General features: G+C 32.3%; 1 protein-coding gene across 1 annotated transcript in view; it reads right to left on the bottom strand.

Moving 5' to 3' along the window:
* Positions 1-19205, bottom strand: part of LOC119611039 (dual specificity protein kinase splA-like) — a 52048-nt gene extending 32843 nt beyond the window's left edge. The window contains 1 exon segment of the mRNA XM_037966496.1: positions 18705-19205. The gene's annotated coding sequence lies outside the window, so the exon portion shown is untranslated.
* Positions 19206-19214: the final 9 nt, after the last annotated feature.

The following is a 19214-nucleotide window of genomic DNA, read 5'->3' as shown; positions in this document are numbered from 1 at the left end:
ATATTGAAAATATATTTTTCATTAAAGTATAGTAGAAAATAAACAAAATATATTTTGTGATTAGAAAGGAATGGTTGATTAAAGACGACTTAAAGGATGCTGTAAAATTTTGAAAGAACAATTGGAAAGTAATCACCCGGTTCTTTTAATTGTTATTTCAGTAATTTTTCCCCTGAAATGCTCGTCTTTACTCGTCCAAAGGATTTAGAAAATGTTCAGAGAATTTTGAAAATGGCAACTCTTCAAACTAGCTGAAAGTTACGCTGATCTTCGTAGTTCTAGAGTCAAACAAACATGTAATACAGTTTTTATCTTTTAACTGGAGACCTAAAGAGCAGTGAGGTTGTTTAAATGCCGCACACGAGAACGCAGCATCCGATCGAATGTACGATGCTTTTGCTCTAGTTTAGATCTGTTACTTGTTCTGTTCTAGTTTAGGTCTTTTACTAGTTCCGTTCTAGTTCTGTTCTAGTTCCGTTCTAGTTCTGTTCTAGTTCTGTTCTAGTTCTGTTCTAGTTCTGTTCTAGTTCTGTTCTAGTTCTGTTCTAGTTCTGTTCTAGTTCTGTTCTAGTTCTGTTCTAGTTCTGTTCTAGTTCTGTTCTAGTTCTGTTCTAGTTCTGTTCTAGTTCTGTTCCAGTTCTGTTCTAGTTCTGTTCTAGTTCTGTTCTAGTTCTGTTCTAGTTCTGTTCTAGTTCTGTTCTAGTTCTGTTCTAGTTCTGTTCTAGTTCAGATCAAGTTCTGTTCTAGTTCTGTTCTAGTTCAATTCTAGTTCAGTTCTAGTTCAGTTCTAGTTCTTCTAGTTCAGTTCTAGTTCAGTTCTAGTTCAGTTCTAGTTCAGTTCTATTTCAGTTCTAGTTCAGTTCTAGTTCAGTTCTAGTTCAGTTCTAGTTCAGTTCTAGTTCAGTTCTAGTTCAGTTCTAGTTCAGTTCTAGTTCAGTTCTAGTTCAGTTCTAGTTCAGTTCTAGTTCAGTTCTAGTTCAGTTCTAGTTCAGTTCTAGTTCAGTTCTAGTTCTAGTTCTGTTCTAGTTCTGTTCTAGTTCTGTTCTAGTTCTGTTCTAGTTCTGTTCTAGTTCTGTTCTAGTTCTAGTTCTGTTCTAGTTCTGTTCTAGTTCTGTTCTAGTTCTGTTCTAGTTCTGTTCTAGTTCTGTTCTAGTTCTGTTCTAGTTCTGTTCTAGTTCTGTTCTAGTTCTGTTCTAGTTCTGTTCTAGTTCTGTTCTAGTTCTGTTCTAGTTCTGTTCTAGTTCTAATTCTGTTCTAGTTCTGTTCTAGTTCTAATTCTGTTCTAGTTCTGTTCTAGTTCTGTTCTAGTTATGTTCTAGTTCTGTTCTAGTTCTGTTCTAGTTCTGTTCTAGTTCTGTTCTAGTTCTGTCTAGTTCTGTTCTAGTTCTGTTCTAGTTCTGTTCTAGTGCTGTCTATTCTGATCTAGATCTGTTCTAGATCTGTTCTAGTTCTTGTTCTAGTTTTGTTCTAGTTCAGTTCTAGTTCAGTTCTAGTTCAGTTTCTAGTTCAGTTCTAGTTCAGTTCTAGTTCTGTTCTAGTTCTGGTCTAGATCTGTTCTAGTTCTGTTCTAGCTCAGTTCTAGTTCTGTTCTAGCTCAGTTCTTGTTCAGTTCTAGTTTAGTTTTCTAGTTTAGTTCTAGTTTAGTTCTAGTTTAGTTCTAGTTCACTTCTAGTTCAGTTCTAGTTCAGTTCTAGTTTAGTTCTAGTTTAGTCTAGTTCACTTTCTAGTTCAGTTCTAGTTCAGTTCTAGTTCAGTTCTAGTTCAGTTTCTAGTTCAGTTCTAGTTCAGTTCTAGTTCAGTTCTAGTTCAGTTCTAGTTCAGTTCTAGTTCAGTTCTAGTTCAGTTCTAGTTCAGTTCTAGTTCAGTTCTAGTTCTAGTTCAGTTCTAGTTCAGTTCTAGTTCAGTTCTAGTTCAGTTCTAGTTCAGTTCTAGTTCAGTTCTAGTTCAGTTCTAATTCAGTTCTAGTTCAGTTCTAGTTCAGTTCTAGTTCAGTTCTAGTTCAGTTCTAGTTCAGTTCTAGTTCAGTTCTAGTTCAGTTCTAGTTCAGTTCTAGTTCAGTTCTAGTTCAGTTCTAGTTCAGTTCTAGTTCAGTTCTAGTTCAGTTCTAGTTCAGTTCTAGTTCAGTTCTAGTTCAGTTCTAGTTCAGTTCTAGTTCAGTTCTAGTTCAGTTCTAGTTCAGTTCTAGTCAGTTCAGTTCTAGTTCAGTTCTAGTTCAGTTCTAGTTCAGTTCTAGTTCAGTTCTAGTTCAGTTCTAGTTCAGTTCTAGTTCAGTTCTAGTTCAGTTCTAGTTCAGTTCTAGTTCAGTTCTAGTTCAGTTCTAGTTCAGTTCTAGTTCAGTTCTAGTTCAGTTCTAGTTCAGTTCTAGTTCAGTTCTAGTTCAGTTCTAGTTCAGTTCTAGTTCAGTTCTAGTTCAGTTCTAGTTCAGTTCTAGTTCAGTTCTAGTTCAGTTCTAGTTCAGTTCTAGTTCAGTTCTAGTTCAGTTCTAGTTCAGTTCTAGTTCAGTTCTAGTTCAGTTCTAGTTCAGTTCTAGTTCAGTTCTAGTTCAGTTCTAGTTCAGTTCTAGTTCAGTTCTAGTTCAGTTCTAGTTCAGTTCTAGTTCAGTTCTAGTTCAGTTCTAGTTCAGTTCTAGTTCAGTTCTAGTTCAGTTCTAGTTTAGTTCTAGTTCAGTTCTAGTTCAGTTCTCGTTCAGTTTTAGTTCAGTTCTAGTTCAGTTCTAGTTCAGTTCTAGTTCAGTTCTAGTTCAGTTCTAGTTCAGTTCTAGTTCAGTTCTAGTTCAGTTCTAGTTCAGTTCTAGTTCAGTTCTAGTTCAGTTCTAGTTCAGTTCTAGTTCAGTTCAGTTCAGTTCTAGTTCAGTTCTAGTTCAGTTCTAGAGTTCAGTTCTTCTAGTTCAGTTCTAGTTCAGTTCTAGTTCAGTTCTAGTTCAGTTCTAGTTCAGTTCTAGTTCAGTTCTAGTTCAGTTCTAGTTCAGTTCTAGTTCAGTCTAGTTCAGTTCTAGTTCAGTTCTAGTTCAGTTCTAGTTCAGTTTCTAGTTCAGTTCTAGTTCAGTTCTAGTTCAGTTCTAGTTCAGTTCTAGTTCAGTTCTAGTTCAGTTCTAGTTCAGTTCTAGTTCAGTATCTAGTTCAGTTCTAGTTCAGTTCTAGTTCAAGTTCTAGTTCAGTTCTAGTTCAGTTCTAGTTCAGTTCTGTTCAGTTCCGAGTTCAGTTCTAGTTCAGTTCTAGTTCAGTTCTAGTTCAGTTCTAGTTCAGTTCTAGTTCCGTTCTAGTTCAGTTCTAGTTCAGTCTAGTTCAGTTCAGTCATTCTAGTTCGTTCTAGTTCAGTTCTAGTTCAGTTCTAGTTCAGTTCTAGTTCAGTTCTAGTTCAGTTCTAGTTCAGTTCTAGTTCAGTTCTAGTTCAGTTCTAGTTCAGTTCTAGTTCAGTTCTAGTTCAGTTCTAGTTCAGTTCTAGTTCAGTTCTAGTTCAGTTCTAGTTCAGTTCTAGTTCAGTTCTAGTTCAGTTCTACTAGTTCAGTTCTAGTTCTGTTCTAGTTCAGTTCTAGTTCAGTTCTAGTTCAGTTCTAGTTCAGTTCTAGTTCAGTTTTAGTTCAGTTTTAGTTCAGTTCTAGTTCAGTTCTAGTTCAGTTCTAGTTCAGTTCTAGTTCAGTTCTAGTTCAGTTCTAGTTCAGTTCTAGTTCAGTTCTAGTTCAGTTCTAGTTCAGTTCTAGTTCAGTTCTAGTTCAGTTCTAGTTCAGTTCTAGTTCAGTTCTAGTTCAGTTCTAGTTCAGTTCTAGTTCAGTTCTAGTTCAGTTCTAGTTCAGTTCTAGTTCAGTTCTAGTTCAGTTCTTGTTCAGTTCTAGTTCAGTTCTAGTTCAGTTCTAGTTCAGTTCTAGTACAGTTCTAGTTCAGTTCTAGTTCAGTTCTAGTTCAGTTCTATTTCAGTTCTATTTCAGTTCTAGTTCAGTTCTAGTTCAGTTCTAGTTCAGTTCTAGTTCTGTTCTAGTTCTGTTCTAGTTCTGTTCTAGTTCTGTTCTAGTTCTGTTCTAGTTCTGTTCTAGTTCTGTTCTAGTTCTGTTCTAGTTCTGTTCTAGTTCTGTTCTAGTTCTGTTCTAGTTCTGTTCTAGTTCTGTTCTAGTTCTGTTCTAGTTCTGTTCTAGTTCTGTTCTATTTCTGTTCTAGTTCTGTTCTATTTCTGTTCTATTTCTGTTCTATTTCTGTTCTAGTTCTGTTCTAGTTCTGTTCTAGTTCTTTTCTAGTTCTGTAAATCAAGTAGAATTATTTAGTTAGCATATTTTTAAAAGAAGATGGAATATATGGAAAAAGCGTACACGTTTTTCGCAACAAAGTAACAATTTTAAAAATTTCTTCTATTTATATTTATAAATAACTCAATAAACATGCACTAAACATAAAATTTCGCTTGCAATTTTTAAAATATTTTCGAAAATAAACTATCAAACAGCCAAAAAAAACCCTTAATTATGAAAATTTAGCTATTTTTGGCGCATTTATACACCCACCCACATGCCAGCCAAGACGGCGTTGAAAACGTCAACACAAGAAAAGCATCAAAAACAAAAACAAAACTAAGAGAGCAAAAAACATAAAAGTCAAAAAGACAGACTAACAAATTGATAGACAGACAGGTGATATTTTGCGTTTTGTCATTGTTGTTGTTGTTGTAGCAATAGTGTTTGGCATACAAAACATATATAAAGCACCTGGTCTTAATGAAAAATTCATTGAAATTAAAAGAAAAAGAAATTAAAAGAAAAGCATCAATATTGAAATATTTTCTTTCTATACTAGAGAAATTCATTTAAATAACAACTATAACGAATCGATACATCAAAAAACTTGCAAAACTAACTTGGCATTTTCAGATTCGTATTTATTATTATTATTATTTTTTATATTTTGCTCTCAAATTGGGTGCTAGACCGGAAACAGCAAATTTTTTTTTAGTATTTGAAAATAATTTTGAAAAAAAAACTTAATTTCAAATTAAAAACAAACAAAAAATACAGGGTACTCGAGAGTATAAAGAATGTGATCATTAGAACATAAACTTTCACTTAATAGATGTTGATCTTTGTTTTTTTTTTGTGTGTGATAGAATAAAAACAAGAAGAAATGAAAATAAAAAACAAGAATTTTAATAATGAAATGTTATATTTGGTAACAAAAACAACAAGAAAATAGTAATAATTTTTATATGTTTTTTTTTGTAGTACGTTTGTTCTATAAATTATAACAAATCAATTTTAAAGAAAAATACAATAAATTAAATTAACAAAAATAAAAATTAAGCAAAAAAAAATGTGAAAATAACTTAAGACAAAACAATAGATCTTTTGGAGAGTTATAGAGACTAAAGATTGAGCTACACGATCAGGTATATAAATCCAGAAGAATCGACATTAGTTCATTACACCGACTTCGGTTAAAGAGTAAATAAGTTCAAAAAATCCTCTAAATACTTATTAAAACGTTTTATAATCGAGCTAGGCTATTGATTGATCAATGATCTATAAATGATTCTCTGTAGCGAAGATATTTATCCAGGAGAATGGACATTAGAAGATTAGACTAAAGTCGGACAAAGTTTTACAGTTAATACGTAGACTAAAGTTCAAAAAATCCTCTAAATACTTATTAAAACGTTTTATAATCGAGCTAGGCTATTGATTGATCAATGACCTATAAATGATTCTCTGTAGCGAAGATATTTATCCAGAAGAATGGACATTAGAAGATTAGACTAAAGTCGGACAAAGTTTTACAGTTAATAAGTAGACTAAAGATTGAATTACATGATCAGCGATGTTAATCCAGAAGAATCGACATTACAACGACTTCGATCAATTGAACTACATGATCAGCGATGTTAATCCAGAAGAATCGACATTACAACGACTTCGATCAATGTTTTAATATTGATCACAAAGATCTTTATAAATTACCGTTTTATAATCGAACTAGGCTATTGATCGATCAATGATCTATAACTGATTTTCTGAAGTGGAGGGAGGTATATATCCAGAAGAATAGACATTAGATCATTAGACCGATGACTGTTAAAGTGTTATAATTAATATTGACCACAAAGATTAAAAATCCTCATTATCATTGATCACTGTGAGAGAAAAGTGACTCAAAAAGACGGCTATTGATTGATCAGTGATCTATAACTGATTTACTGAAGTGACGACATTTGTCCAGAAGAATAGTCATGAGAATAGTCAAAGTGTCATAGTTAATATTGATCATAAATGTCAATAATCCTTGTTATCTTTGATAACTGTGAGAGAAAAATGACTCCAATAAGAAAGCTATCGATCGATCTGTAACAGATTCTTTGTAGTGACGATATTTATACAGAGGAATATATATATATATATATATATATATATATATAAGGATTACAGTTAGTATTGATCACAAAGATCAAGAATTCTCGTTATTATTGATCATTGTGAGAGAAGTGACTACAAAAAGATGGCTATTGATTGATCATTTATCTATAACATATTCTTTGTAGTGATGATAATTATTCAGAGGAATGGGATTACAGTTAATATTGAATCACAAAGGGGAATAATGATCATGATACTTGATCACAGTGACTCCAAAAAGACGGCACATGTTAATCAAAATAATTTGCTCTCTTACGTTTTACAATCATTAAAAACAATCCAAAGCAATGGTTACACCTAATAAGGAAATGATCTATAGATAATTTTGAAGATGATGAGTTTAAAGTTGGAAAATAATCTAATACTTAATATTGATCGATTTCTATCACCAAATGTTGATCGCATTCTATCAAAGGTACCATGACCTGAGTATAAATACCAACAAGACTTGAAGGTACCATTTGATAGTAGATCTTGTGTAACCTGTTTCAGTTAGGTAATACTTGTATTGATCGTATTCAATCAAGGATCTTTTCCTCCAAACACAAGTGACTTTAAAAAAGCTTTGACTAAAACAAAACATCAAGATGTAATGCAATGAGAATCACAATCCGAAGCCGAAGAAGATATTGAAATATGGAAATAATCTATTACTTATAACTGATCGCATTCGAGCACTTAATATAGATCGCTCTTTAGCAAGGATCCTCTTCGGTCACAAAGACCAAAAGTCTTCAAGATAATGAAGAGATTAAATTGAGATTAATAATCTTGCCGAGTCCAAAAAAATTAAGATGAAGGGATGATGATCAGTGATCCATAACTTACTACTACTATTTAATACTACTTTCGTTTTTTGATCGTAGAAGAGAACATTGTTTCCAACAAGATGGCGGAATATATAACATCATGGTATTTTAATAGTTTCTAAATTCTACAATTAGAAAACAGGAGAGCTACAAATTGTGAGAATTAAAGATCTCTGATCTAACATTACTTTCTTTTCATATCGTGATTTGGGTTTTAGTATACATTAACATCCGATCATTAACAATTCCTTTCCACCTTTCTTCCTTTTTCAAAAAAGCACTCATAACCAATTATCTAAATTCATCTCCGAAAAAGAAAACTAAAAAGTATTCTTAACCAAAAAAATAGAAAAACAAAACAATCTTTTAACAATTCATCTTCAAACAAACACCCTTTGATCTTAAAACTGTCAACAGAACAATGAACACTCTTACAAATACTGTAGGGTAAATCAAAAAAAAAAAAAAAAAAAGGAAAGGAGGAACACTGTACACAAAAAAAAAAGAAAATACATCTTTGTTATTTTCTCGCGCGCCACTCTGACTTGAAGAGGCGTTTTATGGAATTTCGGACGTCAGTCAAATACCGAACTGACGTCATTTATAATATTTTTATACAATAATATTTGTTGTTCTAGTCTATTTTCTCCCTATAATATACAAGACGAAATATAAACCAACAAAAAAAATAATAATAATAATAATGTGGTGTTTTCAAAAAAAAGTAAAAATTATTATCTCTTAAAAGATAAAATCTAATAATAAAGTAATTAAAAATATATATTTTTATATTAAAATATAGCAACAACAATAATAATAACACAGTTCTAGAATAGAATTATAAATATAGTTTATAGTATAGAATAATTTATATATATATAAAATATGTATAAAATAATTTAAATAATCTGAATCCATGTTGAATTTTTTTTTTTCTTTTTATTGAGTACAAAAATAGATTGACATTTTGTAGATTGATGATTTGAAAATTTTAACACTTTAGGAAATTAGTTTCAATACTTCAATATAATATAAAACTATATAAAGGTATGTCCTTTATGATACATATAAAATAATTGATATTATTGTTTTATTATTATTTATTGAGCACAATAATGGATTGTTATTGTAGACAGCATAGGGCTTGTTTTTTATTATATTACAATTTTTTCTAATATTTCACTAATTGTTAATACACATTTTGTTAGATTTCTTATCATTTGATTTTGTTAAGGTTTTTTGTTTATTAAACTATTTTGAAAATAATAAATAGTATTTTTTTTAACATTGAATTAATATGTACTTGGTAACAGTCTAAAAAAACAAACAAACAAATAAAAAATATTCCACTTATAGGTACGTGTGTTTGTTGTTATTTTCTAAAACTGCAAACTTAAATATTATCATCTAAAAAACAGTTAATTTGTTTGATTTAAACAATTTATCAATAATGATTTGTTTACACCCTTTTTGCAAAATCAATAACAATGAATGCTAAAGAAATGTCAGATACGGAGAGTTGCCACCGTGTAATCTTTTTTACTCTTTGCACAATTGGATATTTTATTGCAGAGTTAAGCCGTAAGTTTTCTTGCACTGGAGACACAATAAGTTTCATTATATTGATCCTTTTTGTGATACCATATTACTACATACTTCGACCTAATTACTCTAGATCAGACCCAAACCAGTTTGTGGCATGAAGAAAAGTTTTTGTCCTTCAAATGTTCACAACGGAAACGTCCGTTAAGTCGTGCAAAACGTGGCTGTATAGATTATCAATCCTCTGTTGTGGACGAACAGTGACAGAAGAAATAAGTAACAAATCTATGTTCCGCTAGTGCCGGCCAGTGACAGAGGAAAGGGGAGACATCGACTTCGCACTGGCAGCTTCTGCAGAAGTCGTTTTGTAAAAGATTAAAGCTTCTGTTATGAGCCAAAAAGGTCAATAGCCTCTGCTAGTGACTTTGTTTGTTCCGATTGTTTAGAAATCTATCTCCGTAAAACGGAAAAGTCCGTAAGTCGTGCAAAACGTGGCTGTATAGATTATCAATCCTCTGTTATAAACGAACAGTGACAGAAGAAATAACTATCAAGTCTATGTTTCGCTAGTGCCGGCCGGTGACAGAGGAAAGGAGAGCCACCGTATTCTTCCTGTCAGTTTCTGCAGAAGTCGTTTTCTAAAAGATTCAGTAGTTCTTCTTCTGTTGTGAGTCGAAAAGGTCAATAGCCTTTGTTTGTTCCAACTGTTTAGAAAGCTATCTCCGTTCAACGGATCAGAAGCAGAAAAAGAATAATTCTTTCAAAACGTTAGTATTTTCATGACTTTAAAGATTATGTGCACGTTAAAAATGCTCTGTGAAACGCTAAAACGGTAATCTGCAAAAGAAATCAAATAGTTCTTTTTATCCACCGCCTGGCATTGGAGTTAAGTCCAACTAGATCCGCAAACTTGGATAAGTAGATCTTTATAATATCACATAACCTTTGCCATCTCCACACTCTGCTAAATCCCGCTTGCCTAAAGCAATCAACCACTGCTCGTACTGGAAAGACTATCAGTAACTATGCCAAACATATTCATACGAACTCATGAAGTTAAATTTGTTATAACGAACCTTAACATAAGTAAGTCTCCCGGGCATGAACCTGCAGAGCTTTACATAAACTCTTGTCTTGTCAGCCTTATTTCACGTTATTTTCAACTACAGGGTAAGCTAGAAACGACTTCCCTATGGATAACGTAGGTAGACATTTTTTTAACATGAGGGACACCGACCCATGAACAAACTCCTTACTCGAGTACTTAAGCTATGAAATCTCTGTTCATTCCTGCGCCATTACTTCCGTAATGCTTCAAAAGCATCACTTCCGTAAACGAGGTATAAATACTTCAAGTAAGTCAAAGTTTTATCAATAAATCTTCATGCATCCATTACCTATCAACACAAAATACAACTCTTTTATTCGTCACAGACAAGTGAACAAACATCCAACACATACGATGTTTAGAGGGGCACATTCATGCCACTCAATCGCTATCAACTCATTACCAACATTAGCTCCACAGTCACTCCTCTGACGGTTATCGGTTGCCTCAGCAACATTACCAAACTTACACCGTGCATTTGAAAATCATCGACCAATAGCAATTTGTTCAACACTTTGCAATTAAGAGCGATCGCTTCGGAGAAATGGTGTCATTCTATTCAACATTTTGGAGGAAGTAATCCATTAGTTTTAGATATGTTCAAGCCATTTGATAGGGGTGAAATGGTAACTAAGACCTTATAACAATTTCCTACTCTATCACTTCCAAGTCAAAAAAGTAGACCTTCAAAAGTTAAATCTTCAGCAACATCACCAAACTTATCCCGAAATACTGACTTCACCGTGCATCTGAAAATCATCGACCAATAGCAATTTGTTCAACACTTTGCAATTAAGAGCGATCGCTTCCGAGAAATGGTGTCATTATATTCAACATCCATTAGTTTTAGATATGTTCAAGCCATTTGATAGGGGTGAAATGGTAACTGAGACCTTATAACAATTTCCTACTCTATCACTTCCAAGTCAAAAAAGTAGACCTTCAAAAGTTAAATCTTCATTTTCAACATATTTTTTGCTTTGACGTCAACTTTCCAAACTTAAATCCAGATAAAATATATTCCAAATGTTCTCTACTTATTAAACTATTTATATTTTTCCAAAATTTTGCAAATAATTCTAATATATTTATTGCATTTTTTTTGTCATATCATTATTTACCTATAAATACATATAAATATCCGCTATATATAAATTTTCACAAAACTTTTTGTTTGCAAAAACAATAACAACAAATAATAATAATTAAATAGCGATAACAAATTTCCCAGAATAACATAATTATTAAGGCAAAAGTTGTGTAAACTTTATCAACCTCTTTTTTTATTGCAAATTTATGATCTTAATTACGTATTCATGTTAAGAAAAATAAACAAATAAGTAAATTGTTATTAGTTTTATTAAAGCACAGAAAAACAGGGAATTACCCCCTCACACATGATGGCCCTCTTTTGGGTTGTGCGAAGTCTACAGGCAGCTATAAAGCCATTAGGCATTCAAGCTGCCTGGCAGGCAAGCAGGCAGGCACTCAGGCAGATAAGAAACAAATGATAACGATATTGCAACGTCAAAATTGTCATGTAGACAATTAATTATATTTCATTTCTCTTTCTTTCTCTCTCTCGGTCTCTTTTCATTTATTTTGCAAACGTTACCAAAATCCATTTTGGCAAATTTGCGTTCTTTTTTTTTTGTTGACTTCGAGAGGAGAATATATTTTTCAATATGTAATGGAACAATGGATTTTTATAAAAGAAACTGTGGACTGTTAAGATTATTGCAAAAATTTAAGGTTTGCCAGAATGAATGTCGAGAGTTTAACGTGAACACCTGCCTTGACGGCCTAATTTCACGGTGGTCTTTTTCATCCACTGGGTAGACTAGAGACGGTCTACCCGCGCCCCTGAATTCTTCAATGAAGAACTCAGGTAGCAATTTTTGTACATGGCTGAGCCGGTCCATGTACAAGTACTTTGTTAAAGAACTCGAGCTATCTAATCTCTTGCCATAGTAGCCCCGTTGCGGAATGACAGGCAGCATGGGATCAATCCCAATGCAAACCCCGACAAAGAAAAAGCAATCACTGGTCTAAAGTCAATAGAAGGGGGTGACAAGTCCCAACATCAGGTGAAATCAATTTCCGGTAAGCCGGAAGGTGACCACCCTTATGATGTCATGAAAGATTGCATTATTCAAAATACAATCCCCATCATCTAATGACCCATTCCAGTGCATTCCTTAACCTCTATAAGCCCGAGACCTAGAGACATATTTGGTAGTCCGAAATACCCAACAAAATGGATCAGGATCCCTCTTTTATGAACCGATCAATGTAACAAAGGAAATAGGAATTTCCAAAGTAGCATGTATCAATATATCCTGTTGAGATGGCAACAGCACCGAAGAACTTCCCCGAAGCGTAAAAAGGCATACTAAATCAGTACTAATCTCCAATATATGGAGACTTTCCCGATCTTTCACCAATTTCCGCATCAGTTCCATTCCCATGATCATAAAGATCGCTCTACGGGATGACAGGCAACCATTGAATACTAACCTGACAATTCCCCAGCATATACCGGCGTCCCACTACACGACCGGTAAGAAATACCGATCGGGTTTAGGAATCCAGCATTTGCTGCTTTGTACACAGACCTGTTCGAAGAGAGAATTATCCAACCCATTAGATATAGTCCTTAAACCAACATTCTCTCCCCGCGATTTGGGTTTCAACCACAGCCACTACGTGGATCCCGAAGGAACCTCAACCAATTGACCGGCCAGGACTAGGTCCTGTGGGCAACCGGCCACCCGTAGTGCCAGATTATATGGTACTCTGGTTAGACCCCATGCCAAATCATTCCGAGGCGAAGCCAAGGATACATTTGACATCACCAGTTTATAGTCCCGGCAGACTAGAGATACTGGTAGCATTTCTTTACACCATGATGGACATTTCATCATGGAAACATGCCCCGGGGGGAAAGGTTTGCCAGAATGTAAGGATCAACAACATAGATTAGCTGATATTGCCTTTATTTTTAAAGGATATGATGGACTTGGTTTATTTCTTTAGTCGTCATAGCCATTGCAGATAGAGAAACTTGAGCGATCGGTGGCTAAAAAAGTACAGAATGCGTTAGGATGACAGGACAATCTCGGAAATTTACAGACCAATTGTCTGTAAACCTCATTGGAAGACGTCAGATAAAGCATAGGTACACTCGAAGTGAGTGTCGCGGAATATTTATTAAGGCCAAACGACTAGGCAACTGGTCGGGACAACATAGCCTCGATAAAAAGCTTCAAAAGCCTAGTTAGAATTCAAAATGCAGATGCTTCTGTATCGGTGTGAAGATCCCTCTTGAAAGGCATATAGGAATCTTCCTAGATCATGCGCTGTCCTTGTTGACGATTGTCTAGACATCACAGCTAATCTATACTCTTTATGAATTTTGGGTTTTTCAAAAGTGATGGTACGTCAGTTAGTACCTATCTGGATATGATAATGTGTATTAATTGCAAATGCTAGTAGGCTGAATATTCCATGTAATGATTACTGCAGAAGTTGAAGCAGCAAGTGTCCAATAACCACTTATTTATGGTAGAACTACTCTTGTTTTCCAGGCCCGGTTTCTTTTATGTCTGCTAAGTGCGGTGAGCGAACTCTAAGTACGACATTAAAACGATATTCTGTTACAGCGAGCACTATTCGAGCACTGGTCTATCGTCTATCATTAAACTGGGTGATGATAAAGTTAACATTACTCCTCTGGTGACATCCCAGCAGAAACTGTATTGTCAACATGATGTTGTTTTCTTCGACTTGGAGACCCTTCGTTCCTTGTTGTAGGTGACGTTTGGATGTAATCTGTTAACAGCTCATTACAGTCCTTAGGACCTGTTTCTCCACTAAGTAGCACTGTAGGTGTAGGTAAACACAATGCAGCCTCATAGTTAACCACCAACCGACCAATCGCTTTATAAGTATCCTACAAGGTTACTTTATCCACGTCCCAAGTGCTGCCGTCTAACACTTTGACGGCCATGTTTCCACTCCGCAACTTATGCGTGATGAAGCCGAGAGTTAGTTTTACATAGATTCCTTGTCCATGTAATAAACAATGTGATTGACGACTTCGCTGATGCAAGTTTGCAGATTACGCACATTGCAGAGCTAATGCAATAATGTAATATGCTATGGGTGGTTCGATCTAGGAACCAATCGATCTAGAAACCAAGTGTAACACAATCTAAGTTTGTCGTTCTTTTAGTCGACCTCCTAATTTTCATGTGGAAGATCTTGTGATCTTCTATTGTATCTGTGCAAAAGCTATTGCTCTTGGGGAAAAGTTCATCATAGGGGAATTACCATAAAAATTAATCAAAAAGTAAAAATATTCTTTAAAAATTGTAATAATCACCTCAAAATGTTTCCACTACTGTCAAACGCATAACAATTGTTGTAAATACACAAACACAAAACTGTCAAGCGAAAAAAAAAGTTGGAAAAACCCGCTGTGCAAAGCAGAAAAAAATCACACAATTTAGCAAAACAAATAAAAAACAAAAGATAAATAAAAAAATACAAATAAATATTAAATAAAAAATGTAGATACATATAAAATCCCTACAAACATTTTCTATTGCGGAAGTTACCCGTGTGAAACTTCCAAACGTGCTAAAAGCTCGCCAGCGATGTTGCGGAAGTATAAGAATTCTTGTCACCAGTCGGGAAGAACTGATGCCGAGCTGGGGAACGTCTAATAGTAACTTGGAAGATACTTCTGGAAGACCCGCAGAAGAAACTTCTAGATGACTCTTGGAAGTAAGGTATTGCCAAAGACTCTTCTAGATGTGACTAGGAAGTCACTTCTTGAAGTGACTACCTAGTATCCTCTAGAAGTGTTCCTATCTTATCTTCTAGAAGATGAGTTTTCTCTTCTTCTAGAAGAAGAGTATTCTCTTCTTCTTGAAGAAGAGTATTCTCTTCTTCTTGAAGATGAGTATTCTCTTCTTCTAGAAGATGAGTATTCTCGTCTTCTAGAAGATGAGTTTTCTCTTCTTCTATTTGTATACTCACCAAAATAAAATCTATAAAAATAAATCTAAATAAAATGAAATTTTATAGTTTTTATTGAATTAATTGAAATTAAAATAGTAGAAAAAATAACAGATTTAACAACTAATCTAAAAAAAGTAATATATGTACATTAGACCGACTCGCAAAAAATGGTGCTTGAGTTACCCCCCTCATAATATTCGCTGTTATGTAATATGATGTTACCCAAAATATTTTCGGTTAAGTGTTGTCCATTCGTGAGCTGGACAGTTTTAAAGAAAATATCGTATGGGAACACGATTCTTCATGTTAAATTCAATATTTTATCCAGCTTCAAAAAATCTTTGTTATGTTTTATAATGGTTCCCAAAATATTTCTAGTCTATCGGTGGCCGTTCGTGAGCTGAACCGGTTACAAAAAAGTCCCTTTTTAGTTATTTTGTTTTAAATTATACAGCATTTCTTAAACAATATATACAGTATGTGGTATCATTTGAAAGGTTTTTTGAAGCCAAGTCTAGTGGTGCGCAAAATTTGCAAAATTGTGCATATATTTAATTTTTCTTAGTAAAAACCTAACAATTTTAAATATTTTGGAATATGACAATTATAAGCAAACGGTTATTTATGATTAATACATCATTGGACGCGACTTTAAAATACCTTTTAAACGATACCCCGTATTGGATATTTTGTTTCAAAACAAACAAAAATTTAAAAAAAATAATTCCAAAATACCTTTTTTTAATTTGGTTCAGCGGTCACTTAAAATATTTTGGGAATCATCATAAAACAAAGCAAGGTAAATTTTGGGAGGGGTAACAAAAACATGTTTTTGCTTTCCATACAGAGGGAGTCGGTCTAATGTACATATGTATCAAAAATTTAGAATTATTACCTTATAATAAGATAATTTTCAGGGAATCTGTATTAATATTCCAACTGCTGACTGGTATACTTCCAAAAATTGTAAAACGTTGGACTCTAAAATATTTTTGTAGTTCTTAATCAATTTTATGATTAATCCATCAAATTGTAAGAGTTATATTATGGAACGCATTAATCCTTCAACGAAATAAACCAAAATAATGTTATAATTAATATTGAATATACATACTTTTGTATTTATAGAAATTACCAGTTATACTTTAGGAAGCAATAAAAATAGGATTCTCTCATGTCCAATACATTTACCACCAAAGTTTAAACGGTCAGATCCATTTTTTACATTTTCTGCAAATAATCGACATTTTTAGTAGAACCACGTGATGAAATAAGACATTTATAACTTACCAGATCCCTTTTTTATATTTTAATTCAGTTAGAAGTATTTTAATATTAGCTACTGCTTTCTAAAAAATAAAATAATTAAAAATTAATTAATTTATTTATTTATTGTTTTGAATCAATAAAAACATTACCTTTCATGAACATTTTTTCAATAACTTGGAATTAAACCGTCTATAAAGATCTGAAATTACTAAGTCATGGATTATTTTTTAAATTATTTACAGTCACTAACGATAGAAACACCTTAACGACCCTAAACGGGATATTGCTTTTGACATTTTTTGTTTGCTCTCTTCTAATACTTAGGTTCAATATCTTGGGAACAGCATGCTAAATATTAAGAATATTAGTATCTTATGATAGGTCATAGAAAGACCTGGTGTTAATAACTAAAAAAGTACCTATAATTAGAATAATTAAATCCAAAGCTATATGGAAATTAATAAAATTGTATTTATTTAAAAAAGGTGGGTTTAAAACTATCTGATTTCAATATTAAATATCTTATATGGGCAATTTCGTGTCGAGTGACCCAAGTCAAAAAATAATTTATGTATAAAACAGTAGTATTAATTTCAATATAGTGATTCCAGACCTAAACGCGCAAATAGTTTTAAAAATATTGAAAGTTAAGATTTAACTCAAATAAATCTAAATATGTTAAAAATGCAATGTTCATCAAATGAAAGCCGAAATGTACAACTTGAAAAAGTCTTTAAATGCTTATACCTCCTAAACGAATTAAGAGAGAGTCGAAATTTAATATAAAAACATTTTTAATGAAACATATTAGACTTTTTTAAAAATAATGGAAATGGAAGCCGTTTAGAGTTGTTAACATATTCCTAAAATAGTATTTTAATATGACAACTTACTTTTTAATTTTATTTATATAATCCTTCCTTATACTTTTTGGTATATATTTAATACACTTCGCCAATTAAGAAAACCTTCTTAAATGTTTATTAACAGTTGATTTTTAACACAACACTGTCATATTGTTTTTTATTACTTAAGATTCACAATATTTTAATTACACTATTTTTCTATGAACATTAAATTCAAGAACTCATTTAAGTTTTACGATGAATAATTAAAACTGAACATGACTGAACAAAACACAAAACATCACTGAACTTAACAAAATTTCTGCATTATTTATTTTTATTTTTTTTTTTCACGCTAAAAAATGGAGTATTTATATTTTTTGTTTTTGTACTCTTCTTACTATCATCCGGAAGTAACCTAAAAGTATACTTCCAGACGGCGAAAACTAGAAATCAATGTATTTTGTTTTTGTAAAATGTGTGCTCTCGTCGGACAATTGTACAGAAGTGACTACAATCCACACTTCCAGATGAATAAAATACAACATTAATGTGAACACTCTTCAAACTGTCTTCCAGAAGTGACTTAAACATACAAATCAAGAAGATACAAATTAGGAAACAATGTATTTTGTTATTGTAAAATGTGTGTTCTCACCCAACTCTCATACAGAAGTCACTAAAACGTATACTTCCAGATGAAAAAAATTCAACAGGCATGGTTTTTTGTTTAAGCAAAATGGATGCACTCTTCTAACTATCATCCGGAAGTAACTTAAAAGTATATTTCTAGAAGACGAAAATTCGAAATCAATGTATTTTGTTTTTGTAAAATGTGCGTTCTCGTCTGACAATCGTCCAGAAGTGTTTCTGACGTGGCGTCTGGGGTGATGCGCAATAGTTTTCTCTTTTAAATGTTTGAAGGGATTTATCTTTATGGATTGTGATGAAATACTTATGCATAATTTTTTTTTTTTTTGTTTAACGGCGGAAATTCAAGACAAAAAAAATGGTGAAAAAATAATAATAGATTGAAAACAAAAACAAAAAAATTAAACAATTGCGTAGTCAGTACTTTTTCTGCTTTTATTGTTTAAATAACTGTGTTATTATTGTTGTTGTTGTTATTGGTGCTGCAGCTAAAGGAGGTGTTACGGGATTGACAAAACAACACAAAAGTTACAACAACAATATTAACCATTGAAACCGGACTTGGAAAATGCAGTACTATTGTACTTTTTTCAGTAACTATAGACTATAGTCTAGTCTATAATCTAGCCTAAAGTCAAGTTTAGTCTATATCTATTCTAGCGCAAAAGTAGTTTATTACTGTAAAAATTAAAAAAAGTACTGTTTTTGTTATAGTTAGTATATTTCAAAATATCAATTTTCCATGCCTGACTCACATACATTTATGTAGCGAAATAGAAGAGAAAAAAATCAAACAAAGTACAAAAACGAGAGAGAGAGAAAAGCAGGTGACTTTGATAAAACAAAAACAACAACAGCAACAACAACTTAATAAAATTATACAAGAAAATAATTTCAAGAAACAAACAATTAAAAAGAAAAGCAAATTAAAAATAAAAAAATTATTAATGAATATAAGAAAAACCTAAAGGTGATAAATTATAACCACAAAAGAGAAAGTCAACCAAAAGAAATATGAACAAAATGTAAAACAACAAAAGATATTTTTTATGGTCTTTTTTACTTACCGTGAAAAAATTCGTATTGTACGTGTTGTTGTTGGTGTTTGTTTTTCTATATGTACAATATTTTTTTTTCTGAAGATTCGTTAATAATCCTTTTAATCCAGTATTAAAAAATTGTTGAGCAAATAAAATATTTCTTGAATTTTGCTATAAACACTTTTATTTTTACGAAAAATTTGTTTTAAAATTATATTTTTCTTTTTGAATTGCTTTTTTCTACAGGTATTACTTTTCTTTTTTCATCATCTTTTTTTCTTCTTTCATTTGCACTGACTGATCATTTTTCGTGACGTTAATTTTTCTTTAGATTTTTTTTATTTTTCGTTTTATTTGCTTAATTTTATTTAATTTTAAATATATTTTAGCATATCTAAGCAATTTATTATGTTTTATAGTTTTAATTAGATAATTTTATTATTTTTTTGCAATAAAATCTATTAAATTTTCACTTTTTTATCCGTATTTCAATTTTATGGAAAGCAACAGGCGAAACTTCTACAAGAAAACTGTCAA

This window comes from Lucilia sericata, unplaced genomic scaffold (assembly GCF_015586225.1).
Source record: "Lucilia sericata isolate MDLA Ls3-8-SP2 unplaced genomic scaffold, ASM1558622v1 Contig001343F_arrow, whole genome shotgun sequence".
Lineage (NCBI taxonomy): Eukaryota > Metazoa > Arthropoda > Insecta > Diptera > Calliphoridae > Lucilia > Lucilia sericata.
The sequence above is the reverse complement of the archived record's forward strand: the minus strand, read 5'-3'. Positions and strand labels throughout refer to the sequence as shown.